General features: G+C 50.9%; 2 long non-coding RNA genes and 1 other non-coding gene across 3 annotated transcripts; 1 reads left to right on the forward strand and 2 right to left on the reverse strand.

The window, feature by feature from the left end:
* Window positions 1–1,822: 1,822 nt before the first annotated feature.
* On the forward strand, window positions 1,823–2,559 carry LOC118162873. The gene is made up of 2 exons (XR_004748688.1): window positions 1,823–1,955; window positions 2,008–2,559. It is a non-coding gene; the product is annotated as an uncharacterized LOC118162873 (long non-coding RNA).
* Window positions 2,560–4,393: 1,834 nt separating this feature from the next.
* Window positions 4,394–4,584, reverse strand: LOC118163325. Its single transcript, XR_004748984.1, has one exon. It is a non-coding gene; the product is annotated as a U2 spliceosomal RNA (small nuclear RNA).
* A 2,948-nt stretch (window positions 4,585–7,532) lies between these two features.
* Window positions 7,533–11,785, reverse strand: LOC118162872. Its single transcript, XR_004748687.1, has 3 exons — window positions 11,650–11,785; window positions 10,574–10,661; window positions 7,533–7,574 (listed from the first exon to the last, which is right to left on the reverse strand). It is a non-coding gene; the product is annotated as an uncharacterized LOC118162872 (long non-coding RNA).
* Between the last annotated feature and the right edge of the window lie 1,423 nt (window positions 11,786–13,208).

Genomic DNA, 13,208 nt, shown 5'->3' on the forward strand with positions numbered 1-13,208 from the left:
CCCCCCATCTTCTCTTGTGACTACAGGGCCCACGATCTCTTGCTTTTACTGATTTTGCACTGTTCATCCTGGTTTTCTTACCTATCGCCCTTATTTTGGGACAGTGGGACCTTCCCCTTATCTGCTTAAGGTACTCTCCGCTGCTGTGCTGCTGTCATGCCTGCACAATTGCTTTTGGATGTGCAAGGTTAGTGGAGTTTTCCACTGCAAAAACACAACTTTTTCTCACAGTCTCATGGCAACACAGCACACCAGGAATAATTGAATCAGACAATGGGACTCATTTCCACAATGACCTCTCAAACACCTGGGCCAAACAGCATGGCATGGAATGGGTATACCACATCCCTTCTCCTGCACCAGCATCCAGGAAAAACAAAAACAATACAGCAGACTGATAAAGAATACGCTGAAAGCAATGGGTGCTAAGACATTCAGACATCGGGATGCTGTACTGGGTCTGGCTGGGATGGATTTCACTTTCCCAGTGGCAGTCCATACAGTGCTGTGCTCTGCACTTGTAGCTAGAACAGCACTGGTATCACACCAGTGTTGTGTCTACTGCTGGGAAATACTGGCACAGCATCAGGCCTCCCTCAGCCCCCCCCCCAGAGCCAGCAGGCTGGGGGTGGACAAGAGGGGAGGAAGGAACATCACCAGGGCAGCTGACATAAAGCAACCAAAGGGCTATTCCACACCATATGATGTCACATTCAGCAAAAAAAAAAAAAAAAAAAAAAAAGGTGGAAAAAGGAAGAAGAGGGGAGGGGTGGGCTCTCGTTGTGGAAACACCTGTCCTCCCGAACAACGGCTACGTGCCTTGAGGCCCTGCTTCAAGGATGTGGTCAAGCATCGCTCCTTGGTGGGAAGTAGAGAGTAATTTCTTTCCTCTGCACTTCCACACAGCCCTTACATTTTTTTTCCCTTTAGTTATTTAATTAATAACAGTTTTCCCTTATTTTTTTTTTTCCTTTAATTAAATTATCCTTATCTCAACCCATGAGTTGTTTCTTTCCTTTTCTTCTTCCCTTCCTCTTCTGAGGAGGGGGAGTGACAGAGCAGTCGTGGAGTTCAGCTGCCTAGCAAGGTAAAACCACCACAGGTGCACATGTAGCAACAGCCACCTGGTTAGTCTGCCAATTGAGCTAGCCCTGCCCAATCAAAATTCCTACACACACAGAAAGGGATAAAGTCCTTGCAGTGCATATATAAGAAAACAAACAAACAAACAAACAAAAAACACATACTGGGCAAGACGGTCTGACTTATTCCTGCCTCAGGCAAAGGCAAAGCCATCCGTGGGATTGCTTTTGCTCAAGGACCTGGGTGCACTTGGCGGGTAATGCAGAAGTATGGGGCAGTCTGAAAACCCTCCAGGGTGTCTGGGGTGAGAATAGGCAGTCCTTTGAGTTGTTCAGTGTTAGTTGCTGTATAATGCTGTATGTCATCTGCAGTTGCTATATGTCAACCAAGCAGCATTACAGGAAGAGTTGCTCGGATTAACGAAGAATGACAGCACATGCACAGACATGCGGGGCTTTCCTTGCATGCAGGGATCACTGTGCCCGCGCGCATACACGCCCACCCACCCCAGCTTTCGGCAAGTCCTCCCCCACCCGGCCTCAGCACGCAGGCAGCCCTGCTGCCCGGGACTTCCACGATCCTAGGGACTCCTGCTTGCACTCACCTTCTTCCTTGCCGTAGCCCCAGCAACGCCCAGTAACCTCACCATGCTCCAAGGTTTCTCTTAAGACCTTTCCGGACCCAGCTTGGCTGCCCCAAGCAGCAAAGGGGCCGCAAGGCAGACCAACTGCAACTACAGCCTCTTCCTCCTCCACTAGCCCCACAGTTGCCACCTGCACCCAGGTGCAGCCCTTTTACAAGGAGGGGCTGCTACTGATCACCACCCTCATTGGCCACACCTGGGGCTCCAGTGACTGGGGGTCCAGTGACAGGTTTTTATTTTTTTTTATTATTATTATTATTTTTGGTGGAGCCCTGTGGCAGGTTTTTATCATCTTTTCCTAATCTTCCCAAATGTGCCAGTTCTCTGGGATTAAACTCGTCTTTCCGCACACAAGCTTTACTATTTCAGATTATTAATGAGCCCCGTTCCAGTCATAAATCCACAGGACTTCAGGAAAACACCTGAAGCACCCAGCCCCCCGTCTTTTAGACAAACAATACCACCTTTTCCACAAAATTTGCATTCCAACGGGACCGAATTTCAAGCCGAATGGCAATTTTTCTCATGCACTTTGTTAGTAAGCCCACACGAAACAAGGAATCACTCCTACGTATCCGTCAATATGGGGGTTTAAAAAGGTATTGAGGCCTAAGTAAATTCGCCCTCCCCCTTTCTTACCAAATTCCCAGGGCTCAAGCCCGAACCACCAAAGAAGTGACTCTCTCTGTTCTACCGCTTTGATAATCAGTCAGCCCCTCTCCCCCGATACTTGGGAAACCGACCAAACACCGCAGTGAATATACCCAAACTTCTGAACTGTTACCTAGATAATGCTCCCGCCTTCCTCCTTGTCACACTCAAAGCATTTAAGAGGATTACAAGATACACCGCCGGGCCCATATACCGGGATAAAACAGCACTTCCTTTTGGTCTGTCACGCGCTTCGTTCGTCTCCGGCCGCTCCCCTCGCGGAGAATACGGAACCGCGGATCGGAACTCCGCACTCGCTTCGCAGCGATGCTGCGTCTCACTCACAGCACAATCACGCCAAGAGCCCCCCTGCACTTCTCGTTCATACCACAAGAGTATATCGCTTAAAAGAACAACCACACTTGTTTGTAACTCACTTCACAACAATACTTTGTCTCAAACACGTACACTTACACAAATGCTTTCAACGTGACATACCCAGCCATCTACAAATAAGACATACAATTGTTGCCGCTCCAATGAATATCCCTCCAGCAGCTGCAAATATTACCCAGGTAACCTCGTCACAATTGTGAGAGGCCCGCTTACCCTTCTCCTGCTTCTTATACAGTCATGAGCAGGTCCGTCCTGGCTTCCAAAACTGGGACGCAGCGGTAACCTCGGATTTGCTCGATCTACTCCCAAGATCGCTAGCGGCCACTCTATCGGTCAGCAAATCCCCCTTGACTCTATCGGTCAGCAAATCCCCCATGACCGCTCGATCGGTCAGCCCCTAAAGGGTACCCTCCTCCCTTACGGGGACTACGCCGCACGCCAGATGTCTCTGTGCGATTTACCAGCTGCCCCGGCCACGCGTACGACTTACAGGCCCTTCCTGTACTGTAAAACATACCGTTTGTCTGCAGCTTCAGGAGGTCTTTGCTCCCGCGGTGAGCGGCTGAGAGCGGAGGCTCCTCCGAGGAACATACTCGGGGTGCACGTAGGGGCGTCCGCTCCGCAGTCGATCCCGCAGCCGAGCAGAGCGTCTGTCTCCTGGCTGGCTCGCCAAACCGTCTTGCGGAAAACGGACTCCACCATCAGTAAGACTGTAAAGTAGGTATGTTTATTCAGCGCTGGGCAGCACAGGGGGTAGTCGCACCAAAGTCGTGCCCACCTGACGCGGCAATTTGCCACGGTTATATGCAGCAGAGAGTTACACGTGCATGAAGTTTCACAATACACCTATACATATTCAAAACCTGTCCCCGCTTCATATTAAAATTAGTTCCAGAAGTCCTTTCCGTAAGCTGCCCCCATCTGCGCTTGCGCAGTGTCTCCTGGTGGTGGTCGTCGTGGGGATGAAGGTTGGTGACTGACTCCTCCTCGTCACCGCTAGTTGACCTCTTTCTTGCCTTTGCGCAGACTCAGTTGCTCCTTGGCTCTTGTGCATCCGCAGGACCAGTTTCTGCCCGTTTCTTAAGACGGGCTCACACGCTTATTAAGAGACTTACCTTGGTAAGGGGCCCAGGGCTTCTTGCTGTAGTTAATTTGCACAGCGCACCACAGTTAGCAGAGACGCTAAGTAGCATCCTAGTTTAATGCTGTCCGCGCTCCGTCTCTACTTGGTGAGATTCTCCGAACTCCCTCTCTCGCCAGCCCCAGCTAAAAACCAAGGCAACCCTTATGAAACATGCTGCGCCCCCCCCCCCCCCCCGGCCGCAGTATGTGACCTGCTGCCCCGGACACTGGAGACGGCCGCTTACCCAGTGCAAAGGGACGGCATGCGCTGCCAGGAGCGCGAGCGAGCAAAGAGCCGTTCCGCCCCGTGGAAGGGGCAGCGAGGGGGCAACCGAGCGCACGCGCCGGGCCGCGAGCTCCCCTCCGCCGAGCCGAGAACTCTGCGGCGGCCTGGCGGCAGCTGCCGGCGCCCTGCCCCAGCCCGCGGCGCGGAGCGGAGGCGCTCCCCCGCCGAACGCCCACCACCTCTCTCTTTGCACGTCGACAGGAACCTCCCGGGGGAGGTGCACCGTTCCCGGAGGTACTGCAATACCGGGACGATGCGCGGAGCGGAGGGAGCAAGCTCCGGATCCAACTCCCGAGCCCAAAAATCCGTTTAATATAAAGTCCTCTCATCGAGGACGTATCAGATATTAAACTGATAAGAACAGATACTACACTTGATCTTAGCCAAAAGGCCGAGAAGCGATGCCGGCCGCCTTGCCCCCGCGCCGCCCGCTCCCGCGCCCACCACCCCGACCTCACGGCCACTGCTCCACCGCCCGCCCTCGCCCTCCGAGGCCTCAACCCGCCGCCGCCGTCGCCACTCTCTCCCCGCTCCGGTCGCAGCCGCGACCCCCGAGCGCCCCGGCGACGCGTCGCCGGGGCCTCCCAGCGGCCCCTTCGGGCCCCCGCGCGCCCGATTAGCTTGGCCCCGCGCGGAATTTGCATGCCCCGCCCCCCGCGCCGCCTCTCCCGCCCCACGGCTCACCGGCTGCGTGCCCCGCCCACGAAGCCCCTGCGCCCGACCTGCGCTCCACGCTCATTGGCGCAGCTCGGCCTCGGTGTATGCGCTCCGTCGCTTTTCACGGTGGGGCTTTCCGCATCACCTCCCTCCTTAGACACGTGGGGCTCCAGCCCCAGGTAATAATAAGAGCAATCCTGCAGAAACGTGCTCCCTCTCTCTCTGGTACTTGACCTGTTCCCCTGGACTCTGGGGATCGCCGCTTACCCACTGCGGAGGGATGGCATGCGCTGCCAGGAGTAGAAGTGAGAAAAGAACTGTTAATACTAATTTACACACATCACTTCTGCAAGGGCCTTAGGGCCCACACACTGCTTTCACGTGGGACATCTTAGAAGCCAGGGCTGGAGCAGCATTCATACGCACGCCCCCATGGGAAATGGTTGCTTGCTGCAGCTATGGGCTGCAGGTCAGAGGTGGAGGAATTAAAATCAAGAGCCACAAAATATGGAGCCACAGGTCTCACATGGCTTCCTCCTCTGTAAGTATCCATTGGCTCATCTGTCACCCACTGAAAAGAATACATTGGAGTCTTGCACACCTTACATGGGCCAAAGCTCTACCAGCCTCAGGCAGATACAGACAACTGGCAACCGCAGGGGATGAGAGGACCTTTCAGCTCTCAGTGCCAGCTGTGGAAGAGGAAGAATAAGCCGCTGGTAGTTGCACTTCTTCCTAGAACCTGCCCTGGGCTCAGAGACCTCCTCCAGCTGACTGGGAAGCTATCCAGGAGGTGACTTGGAAACTTCCCTGGGTAGGCAGACCTGGGTTCCAGTCTGCTATCCCTCTGCCCTGCCCCAGGGCTTCTGTTGCTCCCTGCCTATGAGCAGGTGGGAAGCAGCCACCCACACCCAGACTTCACCCCCTCCACTTCCCACCCAGGTGGGACCCAAAAGCGCTGCAGAGTGTAGACCCTACTGCACTGCGCTGTAGCCCAGCATGACACAGCCCCTGCCACCACCCCCAGCTGGCACAACGGCCATTTCCCCAGGAGCCACGGATCCTGCGGCACCCCTGCCCGCCCAGTGCCCGGTCCCGCACGTCCCGAGGTGCCCAAAGCCACCAGCTTTCTTTGTGTCACTATGCCTCAGCCACCTGTCCCTGTGCCATCACCGCCTCAGCTAAAGAGAAACGCACCCACGGTACCGCCACGTTGCGGCGAGCAAGCAGCGCTGCGACCGCACCCGTTTGGTGCTGGCACTGCGGGACCGCGCTGCGCCCAGCGGGCGGCACGGGCCGCGGCGCACCCCGCACACCCACGGCCAGCAGCGAGACCGCGCCCCCGAGCAGCGCGGGGCCGCGCACACACGCGGACCGGCACTAGTGCGCGTGCGTCGGGGCACGCTGCCGCGCGTACTCGTGTGGGGCACTACCGCACGCACCCGATAGGCGGCGCCACTGCACATGCTCACGACGTGGTGCTGCCGCGCATGCTCGCGAGGACGGGGCGTCGTACTCCGTGCTGCTTGCAGTACCGCTTTTCGGCCAGAAGGTGGCAGCAGACTGCGAACAGGCGCTACGCTGTCGCTGCTTGCTTGCGTTACCGCGTTGTGACCAGCAGGCGGCAGCGGAGCGCGCCGCGGCGCTGCCGCACCTTTGCCGAGCCACCCAAGTGCGGTACCAGGCCTGATTTCACGGGCTCACGGCCTGTTTTCTCATTAAAAGAAGCAGAGAGAACTGCGCAGAAAATCAAAGGAAACCGGCAGAAAAACGCACGCACCGCCACTGCCGAGGAAATAACTGCTCTTGGCCACGTGACACGCCGGGCCTGGAAGGTGAGCAGCAGGGGAAAACTACATTTCCCGGCATGCCCCAGAACCCGGCGGGCCGAGCAGCAGCCCGGGGCCTGGGGACCGCTGATCCCAGCGCGCTGCGGAGCGCGCCCGGCCCTGCAGAGACACCAGGCCGATGGCAGCCGGCAGGCCTCCCCCCACGCACTCTCACCCTTCTCTGGGGCCAGCCCGGTGCCCGCTCCCGTTTCATGGCTCCCCCCTAACCCGTGGTTTTCTGTGCCCCAGCTGCTGATTGCATAGCAGAAGCCCCCCGAGCCTGCCGCTGAGCCTGCCCCTGCACTCTCCCCTTCCCAGGGTCATAGACCTCCAGCCCCAGCCACCCATTGCCCTGTAGCAGCTTCAGCCCTGGCCACACTTGGCAACCGCTCCCTCACCACAGACCAGCCCTAGCACACCCGCCGCATGCAGCAAAGACAGCTGTCCACTGCTGTGGCATCCTCCTCCTCCTCCCCTGGCCCCACAGCCTGTACCCACCCCAGCAGGACAGCATCCCAGAGGGGATGTCCTCATCAGCACCCTCATAGCCTCACTTGGGGCTCCTCCAGCCCCAGCCCACAGCTGCCACCCTTCAGGAACGTGGAGCAGCCACTCCCCAGCACCTGCCCCTGGAACCTGCACCCACAGAAATGGTGACAGCCACTTACCAAGGGGCCAGGGACTGCAAACACACCAATACAAGCGCAAAAAAAAAAAAAAAAAAAAAAAAAAAAAAAAAAAAAAAAAAACACTATCTCATGCACAGAACTCCCAGGAAGGAGGCTGCAGCAGGGCTCTGTCCCTCTGCATTTCCCCCTTCTCCTGGAGGGCCAGAGAGATGAGGCATCAAATGGTGTCCATCTACACATTCATCCCATGGGTAACAGTTGCTTCCTGCACCCATGGGCTGCCAGACAGAGGAGGAGGAAAAATTAAGGAAAACTGTGTAGGGCACAAGCAATGAAAATTGACCAGAAAATTGACAGCCAGAGGGAGAAAAGAAGAAACCGTGGGGCAGGGAGCTGGACAGGGATGATCAGAGGGTAGAGCAGGGAAGAGAACAGAGGGACAGAAAGGAGGACAGCACTGGAGGAAAAAACAACTGCAACAGGCAGCAGGACAAAGATTGAGAAAGTAAAACAAAGGCTGGTCAGGGGTTATAGCTAGAAAGATGAGACGGAACAGCACAGAAAGACAAAAGATGAGGAGAGGAAGCAGAACAGGGTCACAGCGAGTGTAAAAATAGTAATAGGTGTGGTGAGAAACAACAGGGCAGGGGAAACAGGACAGAATGACAGAGAGAAGCAAGGAAGGGAACAACTGGGTTAGGCTTGGAGGCAAAGACAGATAAGGAAAGGAACAGGAATCAGGACAAAGGGATGAAGGATAAAATAGTGATGGTCAGGACAGAGAAAGCAAGAAACCTGGAGAGAGAAGGAGAATGACAGGAAGGCAGAGAGAGAACAGCCAGCACAGGGACAGAGGTGGGATTGGGAGAGGGGACATGGAACACAATGGCTGAACTAAAAGAAAGAGAGGGGTGGAGAGCAAGAAAGCACAATACAGACAGTGGAGCAGAGCAGGATGCAAGAACATGGAAAAGCAGAGGTAGACAAAGTGGTAAAGTTTGTCAGAAAGAGAAATCGAGAAATGGGGAGCAGGAAAGAGACTGAAAAAAATCAAATAGTGATGGGCACCAGAAATGAGAAATGAAGAACTGATGAGAGATGGAGAACTGAAAAGTCCTTAGAGGGGGCAGAACACCTGAAATCAGAGCACTGTAATTGAGAGGGAGGTGCAGAACGGGACAGAGATGGAGAAAGGAGAGAGAGCAGTGTGGAGCAAGGCTGAGACAGCAAAAGAGCATAAAGGGAAGGGGAGCAGGACAGAGGCATAGAGAGAAGGACAAGGGGCTAGAACAATGGCAGAAGCAGCAGGACAGAATATGCAGACCAATAGAACAGGGAGTGGAAGGAGGGCAAAGGGACCACAACAGCAAAGAGCAGTGCAGACATGGGGAGCGAAACATTAGGGAGGGAGAAAAATTGAGAAAGCCAGGAAGGACAGAATGGGGAAAAGGACAAAGAAGGAAAAGCCTGGGATGGGCTGCAAGCAAGAGAGAAAAAGGTGTGTGTGTGTGTGTGTAGGGAGAATGGGGAGCAGGGACGAGCTGGACTGAGAGATCCTGGTGGGGGAGCTGGACAGAGGAGAGAGTGAAAACAAGAAGGATAGGAAGCAGGGCAGTAAGGTGTAGAAAGGGAGGGATGGATGGGGACAGGACAGATAGTGAGAGAGAAAACGGACACCAGAATGGCAGGGGGGATGAGCAAAGAGAGAATAATGAGAACAAAGAGATGGAGAAGGGTGAAACAGCAATGGGCTGCAGGTTGAAGATGGAGGACAAGCAAGAAGGAACAGGGGAACAGGACAGGAGCCATGCCAGGATGTAACAGAGCTAGTGAGCGTGGCAGTTCTTGCAGCTGAAGCAAGGCTTTGTCAACAGGCTCCCCCGATGAGGTGGCCTGTGGCAGACCCCAACCACTAGATGTCCTTTACTGGACCAGTCCTTGATTTTCACCCACGAGCTCTCAGCATGGTCACAGCTGTTTCTCAGGCATAGCTCTTCACAATCTATCCACTTCCTAACATAGAGGGCAACTTCTCCCCTCCTTCCTCATCTAGCCCTTCTGAACAGCTTGTAGCCATCAGTGGCCACACTCCAGTCATGGGAATCATCCCACCAGGTTTCAGTGATGGCAACTACATCATAGTTTCCTACTAGCATGGTGGCCTGCAGCTCCTCCTGTTTGCTACTCATACTGCATGCATTAGTACAAATGCACCTCAGCTGGGCCACCTTTTGGGCAGGAGAAGCCCTAATACCCTCTTGACCATACTCAGGTGTTTCCATAGTAACCAACCTCTCACCAACCCACGTCCTTCCTGCAAAATGTTATGGCATCCTCCTCATCCTTCACCAAGACACAAGACTGCAAGGTCTTGCTAGCACATTCCTCAACCAAAAGAGCTGGCATGTTACATTCAGGCTCTTTTCTAGTGACCCTGGTTTCACCCCCAACCCCCTTCATACAACCCCCATAGTTTATAGGTCTGTCAATGTACCCTGCCAACTTCCATCCTAAAACCCTTTTCTGCCAGTGGAATAAGCTGTTCCTGTCTGTTTTCAGCAAGCCTGGTCTCCTGTAAATCGAGCCAAAGTCAAAAAACCCAAACCCCTGCCGGTGACACCAGGCTTGGAGCCAAGTATTAATCCACTGGCTCATCATGTCCAGTTCCTCATTATTTCCTGTAACTGGAGGGATAGAGGAGAACACGACTTGTGCTCCTGAACGCTCTAACAGCCACCCCATGGCTCTGAAGTCCTTCTTCATAGTCCTTAGAGAAGTTCTTCCTATTTTATCACCGCCTACCTGAAACAACGAAAGAGGATAATAATCCGAGGGCTGTACTACCCAAGGAAGTTTCTTCCTTACATCTTTAACCTGGGAGGCAGCAGACCTCCCTGTGTAGTGGGTCTAGTCTGCATATCAGGCCTTCCTTCCCCTGCTCCTTTTCAGGGATAGTGTACAGTATTTCCATTGGTCATGAAGAAATGCATTTTTATGAGTTTTACTGTTACTGACTTCAGACATTTTTGTTTTTGGGGAAAGAAAAAAAACCTATCAGAGGTGACTCCATTTAATAGTCTCTGCGTTTCCAGTATTTGAAAGGAAATGTCACAAGGGTAAGTGCTAAAGTATGTAGTTATTGCCAGAAGTGCAATGTAAGTTGTCTTCTCAATATTGTTTTTGGTATTTCATGGGGAAAAACATTGAGACTAAGATTTCTGGCATGCAGAGACGGAACCTCATGCTCTTAGTATGTCGCCTGACTATCACTGCTTACAGGTACTCAGTATCTTCTGGTCTCAAAGGATGAGGTGGAGATATAATTGATCTCTTCTCCACATCTCTGGAAAGAGGTTTTCTCATATCTGTTGCAAAAGAAAAAAAAAAGTTACTATAATGAAAGTCGTTGTGCAAAGCCATATTAAGTGAATTCACTATTACAGTAAGATTATTTTTAATCAAGAACATTTCAGCAGCATTGTTACCAATCTGAATGTAGCACTGCACAAAATTCAACTGAACATAAAGGAAATGGCAGGCTAAAAGGACAAATACGTGACTTAAGGCATCTGCAACAATGGTAGATGTCTGTCTACAGCCTTTGTATTTTGTAGCACTCTTTCATAGCAAATGAATAAAGGAAGAACAGCAAAGATACACAGCATGTCCACAAAAGCCTTTGTGGAGGATATTTAAGGGGGAAAAAATCTCAAACAGCAAGCAACTAGTACTTCAGCTTTGTTAACAGAGTAACATTAACATATACAATATTTCCATGTTCTTTATCCTTTAAATTGAAAATGCCACCCAATCCGCTGACACTGTTGACCATTCACATTTTAATATTTTAATTTGGACCTCTAAGGAAAAAATAAAAAAGAAAAAGAAAATTAAAGTCACTGTTATCAAGGGAGAAAAGAAAAAAGTGGAGGAAAAAAAAAAAGGACAGGGGAGGGGGTGGAGAAGAGAAGAAAAAAAAGCACAGCCATTCCTTTCCCCGATCACATTATCAAAAAACTCACATACTTGGCAGGAGCATTTTCTGAAAATAAAAATTGAATAAGTAACTGTGTGTTATTTAATCTTTAGAGAATATAATGTCTTTGTATTTGCTAATTTACTTGTCTTGCAGTTTGTTTTGCCACAGATACTACAAAATGTATGAACTGCAAGATTAAGTTTTACAACTGATGTAATCTTTAGTAGAAAAAAATAAAACGAGTAAATAAAATCCCATTCATCAACCACCATCTACACTTCTATTTCATATTAAAAAAAAAATCATTCAAACAATCCCTGGCATGCTCAACATCAGTACGTTTCCATTCAACTTGAGGCAGAACAAGCACTTACCATAAGCATCTTCCTCTGGTTTGCAGTTGCTAACAGAGTTGCAGTCTGATACTGTCTGGTACACACTGTAGCCTAGTTACTTATACATATTTAGTGCATCTTGATTTGATACTCTCACAAAGATATCAATAAAAAATCCACTCTTTGAGGAGAAAAAAAAAAAAAAAAAAAAAAAAAAAAACATTAAGGAAGAGCTGAACATATTTCCAATTAAGAGCCCACAACATGTAATCAGACCAAGAACAGGTCTGATGTGGCCTTATGCTAATCAGACATCTGTCACGCTGTACTAACAGGTGTACTCCTTTACCAAGGCACACAAATCCAGGATCACCACAAAAAAAATGTTCTAGTCACATGACACGTCTTCTACACCAGCCAGTGGGTTCAGAATTATTAACAGCAAAAACAGAACAAGCTACACATTCACACAAGCCTCATTTCCATAACACATTATTATTATATATTAACAAATCCACAGTCTAGATGCATTCAGATTGCATTGGCTGAAAGACTGCCTTGAGGGAAAAAAAAAAATAATAATAATTAAAAAAATCAGTCTCTTAGCTGCATGTTTCCCTTTTTGCACTCCATACTTTCTTTGTCTCATGCCTGAAATTCTGAGTTTCCTCAATACTTTCCATTTCTGTCCCCATCATTCCTTCTTCATAACAGAGCTGCCATCATAAAAAAAACAAGTAGAATCTTCATTAGCACAAAGTGTCAGCCTAAGCATGTGGTTTTGTTTGTTTTATAAGCAATGATGTAAGCATCTGCACATCTCACTAAGCATTTATGGCTTAAAACCTGCTTAGACTTTTAGCTCCTATGGCAGGAAGCCTAAAGAGATGTCCTCAACAGTTAGCAAGCAACAAATTAAACTACAAATTACAGCTTTGAAAAGGCAGAGCTGTCATTGTTTTGAAAAATGGCACCATTAGGATTGTTGTTAATGTGCTTGTGGACATCAAGATGTAAATATTGTGAAAGTGATCAGGTGGCGGTAGGGAGCACCACATCTTTTCCACACATGCAGAGCTAGCTGACAATCGCACGTGCACCAAAGTGTATTAGTTTTCCAGACTTGGTAACAAAAGGAGTAGGAATCACATAAAAAAATCAAACAAAAGTTGCAGAAAATTGCACATTCCCACACTGCCACAGAGGGAGGAGTTACTCTTTGCTGCAAGTGACTCCTTGCCCACAAGCCTAGCGGCAACAAAATATATTTAATTTCCCACCAGGCTTCAAAAAATAATGTGGCCAACTGGAACCCTGGGCGGTAAGACCACAGCTCTCAGCACACTATAGGATTCAACACTCTCCATAGCCTTGACACTGGAGGAACACAGTACTCCCTACCACCACCACCACACCACTTTGCTGCTAGACCCACATAGCCTGGAGTGCTGCCCTGCCGCTGTCTGCCTCTTGCTCCATCATGGTGCCACAGTCCCAGTCTGCAGCTCCCCACCCAGGATTTCTCCTGCCCTGGCCAACAGACACCAAGTCTCCCTGCTGCCCTCCCATAGACACCCCAGCCCCACTCACTTTCTCCC

This window comes from Oxyura jamaicensis, chromosome 2 (genome assembly GCF_011077185.1).
Source record: "Oxyura jamaicensis isolate SHBP4307 breed ruddy duck chromosome 2, BPBGC_Ojam_1.0, whole genome shotgun sequence".
Classification (NCBI taxonomy): domain Eukaryota; kingdom Metazoa; phylum Chordata; class Aves; order Anseriformes; family Anatidae; genus Oxyura; species Oxyura jamaicensis.